Source organism: Acanthaster planci, linkage group LG10, assembly GCF_054643075.1.
Source record: "Acanthaster planci isolate LZ-2023a linkage group LG10, COTS_SCS, whole genome shotgun sequence".
NCBI lineage: Eukaryota > Metazoa > Echinodermata > Asteroidea > Valvatida > Acanthasteridae > Acanthaster > Acanthaster planci.
In genome coordinates, this window is record NC_141786.1 from 19,188,702 (window position 1) to 19,194,701 (window position 6,000).

General features: G+C 38.1%; 1 long non-coding RNA gene across 12 annotated transcripts in view; it reads left to right on the plus strand.

Annotated features, from left to right (window-relative positions):
- LOC110989344 (uncharacterized) overlaps positions 1 to 5,573 on the plus strand; it is a 13,395-nt gene extending 7,822 nt beyond the window's left edge. For all 12 annotated transcript variants that reach the window (XR_015426739.1, XR_015426738.1, XR_015426740.1 and 9 more), the window contains 4 exons: positions 63 to 847; positions 1,868 to 1,978; positions 2,516 to 2,617; positions 3,835 to 5,573. This is a non-coding gene — a long non-coding RNA (uncharacterized LOC110989344). The remainder of the gene's footprint in view (positions 1 to 62; positions 848 to 1,867; positions 1,979 to 2,515; positions 2,618 to 3,834) is intronic.
- The last annotated feature ends 427 nt before the right edge of the window (positions 5,574 to 6,000 follow it).

Genomic DNA, 6,000 nt, shown 5'->3' on the forward strand with positions numbered 1-6,000 from the left:
CACATGCACTCTTGGAGGTAACGGTTAATACTGTTTATAATTTGGGAATGTTTTTTGCACAGACTGTGATCTCCTGTATTAGCCTTTAGTTGGACCGAGAGAGAACACTTTTTCCTTGGCATCAGAGGCTCCTTTGTTACTAACTGTGCATCACTGGTTCATGAACGACGAGGACATGGTAGTATAGCCCAATCGCTAACAACAAAATGATTACTCCCAACCAACACGGCTCTTTTCAACCAATTTAGTTGTGCTTCTACTCAAGGCAGATTGAAGAGATTGCTTGGCTGAAAAAACAGGTGGGATTGTTTAAATATACCGCCAGATCAACACTCTTTGTTTTGCAGGCTTGCATCTGTAGATGGCTGAAAACAAATAAGAAGTGCAAAAAAAGTGGAGGGATGTAATATGTTAAATTGCTGCTTACAGGCTTGAGGAAAAGGCCTTTTTGGGAAGTGTACATGTATTTAAGGTGTTTTGAAAAATAAAATATACTTAGCTAGACAAGCAACAATTGAAAAGAAATGGAATAATGACAACTAAGAAGATAATAAGATTTATATGAGAAACTCCAGTGATGTGGGCTTGTATATTATTTGGCCCCGATCTTTGTTGATTTGACACTGCTTTCAATGATGCTTCAATTACTGTTGTAAAGTGCAACCTATATATTTTGAAATTGTGGCCTCCACGTGTGTGCAGTAATACAGATTGGAATTCAAACATGGTTTAGTTTCCCTAGTTTCAGTAGTTTGACAGAGAGACAAGAGCAAGCTAGTCCCTGGAGGCCGTTCTCTGGAGTGTAACAAATCAGAGATATCTTATCTTTGGTGACACTACTCAACAGGTATGGAAACAGTCTGCATCATTTTCTGATATTAGTCCATGGTTATGCTAATAGTGAAATGCCTGGTTGTTTTGTAGATCTTGACCTTGGGTTTTTGTCTTTTAAGTTTTCAACTAATGAGAATCTCCGGCCTTTAAGTTTGGGTTGAATTAAACTACAAAAAATGGATAGAATTATTGGGTATGGTTGTACAATTTGTGCCCAAGTGAGCAGAAACAAGACAGAAGCTGCATCTACGGGCTGCTTGTAGTGAATGAGGAGTGTACTGAAATGAAATGTCCTCATTCCTGGATCCAAATCACATACAAGGATGAGTGTACACATTCCACAAAGGTTGTTTAAAAAAATCTGGACTTGTTTTATTTTTATTAGCCAACTGTTTACTCACTGAAGCCATCTTTCTGTGTCAAATACATTATAGGTGCAATGCATCAGGTTGTTACAATATGGCATGCTAGCCCAGAGTTGGTATAATTTGCTCTTTGCACGCTGCCGCCCCAGGCATGCAGAATCTCAATCTTGATCTTTACAAAATCGGTTCAGCGATTTCCATGTATGTTACTTGGTCATTCTGCGCATGCTGTGTCGGATCTTATACCGTACGATTGGACAATATTTCAGAAGCTGCGTTGATGCAATTGTGATGCAATTGTACAAACTGCCAGATCGAGGCTCTCCATATGGTGGCAGCATGCAGAATGAATAACACTGTGTGTCCAGAGTTTCTTCCATGATATCCTTAACACAGGCTGGCTTCTATCATACACACCAAGGATTCAACATTGGCTGGGTAGTATGATGTAAGCCATCTTGACCATAATTCTTTGGTGTCAATTTCAATCACATCTATCTGGAACCACATGCCTGGAAGAAGGTCGTTGGGGAAAAACTTTGTTTCTCTACCTTTGTCAATCCTCCACTGCCATCTTATAATCAGTGAATTCAGGCTAATACACTCATGCTGTATTGTCATTTCTTCCTTTTACATGTTTAAATGACTGTTTTGTGTATCCATTGTAGTCAGAGCACAAGCCACTCATGGTACATCCAGTTTCTTGATGATGGAGTTCCTGCGCTCATTGTTGAGGTGATTGGTACTTTGATCTCTTGCTGTTGCCTTCTAGGTAAAAGGTGAGTGGGTCCATCATTGTTGGTCATTCCAAAGGTATAATTCACTGATTGAGTCTCCTGTGAACTTATTCCATACTTTTTTTTTGTAATGCCCAGCAGCTCAGTCTTTTGTGCCGAACATGGTCTTTTGTTCCAATCCCAGTTCTTGCGGATTTGCGTATAAAGCGTATGTTAATACCATTGATAAACTTGGGATGGTAGGTAAAACGTGAAATATCAGAGAGTTTTTGGCCCATCCCCCATGTATGCAAAATCGTATTGAATTTGGAGGATTTTGGACTGTCTTAATTTTCTATTCTCTGGGGCTGTTAAAAGAGCCCAAGAAAGTAGAGGGGGTGTCAGTTGTAAAGTGGCTGCTTCAAGGCTTGAGAAATATAACTTTTCAGGAAATATGTTTGCTGACCAACCAATAATTGAAGAAAGTTGAAACAAAGGTCAACACGAAAATGAGAGTTTTATATAAAAACATCCCAGTGATGTCTACTTGTATGCTATTTGGCCCTGATCTTTGTTGACTTGACTCTATGGTTTTATTAGCTGTAGCATTGATGCAGAGACAAGACCAAGTCCCTTGGAGACAGTTTTCTGGAGTTTAACACATCACTGGCAACTGGCATTACTGACAACACAACTCGCTCGGTAAGCACTTTATATCATGTTCTGATTTGAGCCTAACATTGAAAGGCATGTTCCAGATTTTGAAACGATATTTGTACATAATTTTGTATACATGTACAATTGTTCTGTAAAATCTGGAGCATGGCTTATTAGGCTCCACTCTGGAGGATGACGAGAGCATGCTGGATGAAACGTCAAGCACACACTCTACAGTTCTTATCAGAACCATACCTCTTCCAGGGGAGATCTATCCACATGATGTAACCACAAGCCCTGTTTTTAGTCTCCACCATGTAAAGCGTCAAGTTTTATTTAATGGAGGTGAATACTTAGGGCAGTTATGCTTCATGGTTTCCCATTTGTAAGTTGGTCTTGTTAGTGGATGGTTTTGCAGCAAATTTGGCTCTATATAAGGCCTAATCCAAACTAAGCTTTTGCCTGTGACTGTAGGGTTGGTGAAAATCAACTGATCTTGTTGTCATTTTGTTGAATGTTTCATTCTGATATTCCTACATTCAAGAAAATTATACACAAATGAAGGCGAAAGCTTGGGTCAGTCATTATGTCTGCTAGTAGTCTTCTCCCTCTTGTACTTGTCAGTCAATCTGTTTTAGTCGTTAGTTTGGCCTGTGTATATGACGACAGTCTTCAAATGGTCGAAAGGTTTACCTTGGTTAATTGTGATGGGTACCATCTCTTCAATTCTTCTTATTATTTGACCATCACTAGAACAAACTAAGCAAAATTAAACAAAAATTATGTAAAAAACAACAGAAGCACAAATACAAGTAAATATAAGCAGTAGCAGGGACCAGGGATAAAAATCTGAATACATAACGAGACAAATATCAGTTATGCGGGTCAGCAGGGACTGCAAAGGTAAAATAAACTACTATTACCCCTGTTTATGCTCATATCGTTAACAAGACAAATTAACCATAACAAAGGAAACAGTGGTCCCCACACATGTGATCAAAATGACAGCCCAAAAAAGAAAAAAAAAATCTTAGGAGAACGTTTCATTTCCATATTTCCATGTGAATTAATCATGTGAATTTACTCATTTAAAAAATATCCAGTTTTAATCAAGTCCTCTGTGCCCTCCTTTTGAGGTGATTTTATTGGCTTGTTGGTAATTTTGGTTTTTTTGTCATTTATTATTCATGTGATGCCTTTAATCGTAAATCATGTCATCCTAATTAAACATTTGTCTGTGATTTGTTTACGCCTGTACTCAGTACCACAATTACGGCCAAGATTTGGACTCTAGCACTGTGCCTATCTGTTCTACACGTTAGTCTTCTGCTGCTGGTCAAACAGTGATACGCTCCATGCTGTGACATGCTCAGCCTCAATAAAAGTAACAACAGCATGATTTTGATTTCCTCAACATAACAGAACTGATAATTTGCAACTGTTGCAGTGACCGTTTGTCTTGTGGTGGCAACAAAAGGTTTTGTTGAAAGGTTGCTACTTTGCATGGTTTTTCTGTACCATCTGGTGTACCTCAAGGAAGTGTCTTGAGCCCAATCCAGTTCTTATGTATACCAACGACTTTCCTTATCACATCTTGTCAGCTAGCACTTTATTTGGTAACAGTGCTCTTGTGTATAGGCCAATATAATGTGTCTGATGACCTTCAAGATATTCATGGCTTCCAAAGATGGTGTCATGCTAATAAAATGCATCTCAATACATTACTAAGGAAACCAAAGTTTTGCTTATGCTAGGATGATCAAAGAAAATAGTGGACCTGAACTGTAACTTAGTTAACATGCAGTTTGAAGCTGATAATGAGTACACGATTTCTCGAGAAAACCTTGTTAAGTCACTACCAAATCAAACAGACTTAGTATGTCTTGCTTTCATCTTGCAAGTTTCTAGTGTTGACTATTCTGGAATACAAGTAGCCTATCTGGTACCTTCACAACAGGAACCTTATACATTGACAAATTAGAACAGAATTCAACGTTGAGCAACCAGGATAATTCTCTAGTGAAGAAGATTTAAAATGGATTACACGGATTGGTTGCATATATACATTGAATTTGTCTTTACGTGAATCTAAAAGCATCCATCTTTTGCTTACTATTGTTGTTAGAGGTCTTCATAGAGCTTTTGACCGTGAAATAGTCTTAGTGAACAGGTGGTACATTGAAACGATCAGGCTGGACAAACCTTAGGGCACTAATTCAAAAACTTCATCATTTTGCCAATTACATGCTCTTGAGATGACCTACATGTACCTGAACGTTTGAGAACTGAAGTGGTTTAAATAACCCTTCAACACGGGATCAACTTACCAAGTACCCACTTGAATTTGAAACTATATGAAACTTGACAGAGTACTGATTGAATTTGCAGTTGAGTACCCTTGTAATAAGGTCGTTGGGACTGGCAAGTTGTGGGAGGGTCACTGTGTTGTTTGGTGCAAGGAAGCACAAAATGGGGGGGGGGATTTGAATACCTAGGATTTGCCATGTGGGCCAGATGTGTCATTGGTTTTCCTTTTGTCGGTCGGTCTTCAACTGTATTTTGTTATTTCATGGTTTCTTTCTTTATTTTCGGTTTTTACACAATAAATTTCTTTCATTGTTTTGGGTTACTTATTGATTGATTGATTTGTTTCTGTAATTAATTTAATTTTCTTATTTTAATGTATTTGTATTTATTTATCTTATTTTTGCGATCTGAATGTACTTTTTCTTTTCGATTTATTTATTTGCCATTTCTTGAATCATATTTTCCTTGTGCAGTTACTTTATTGTGTATATGTGTGCACGTTTATGTAAAACCTGGAACTTCAGAAATGAAGGCTTACGGGTGACAGTTACTGGATTAACTGTTTTCTCTCCGGGCATTAGTAATGTTTGTGTTTGTGATTTCCGTGTATTATGTGTCATGTGTTTTGTTTAATGTTGTTCTGTTCTTTTTTTATGAAAAATGCCGAATAAATGAAAGTGTTTCCCTCATTGTACACACGTTAGTTGGTCTCTTTTGGTCGAAGAGTTTTTATCTCCGAGGGTAAGTAGGTTGACAAATGGTCCGAATGGGCTAGCTTGGGGTGACTCGACAAGGATGCAAATTTCACTATCCCCTGGAGAAAATTTTATTTCGATATTTGGAAACATTAAACAAAAAGGTTTCATATTGTTTTGGTTTTGCATGCTACACACGTCCAATACACGCCACGTTGTCTCCATATCCGATATTAAATTGTCAAGAGATGGCTGATCCTGGAGTCTTTGGAAAGGTTATATTTTTATCATCCAAAAAGAAAATTTCATGCCATTTTGCAACAGAACAGACATGGGGGTCAGAGTTTTCCTTAGACATGCTTCCTATTTCGTTCGTTTTCGCTTTGTACACACGGTTGTCGGTCTGCGTCTGCCGCTACATGTCTC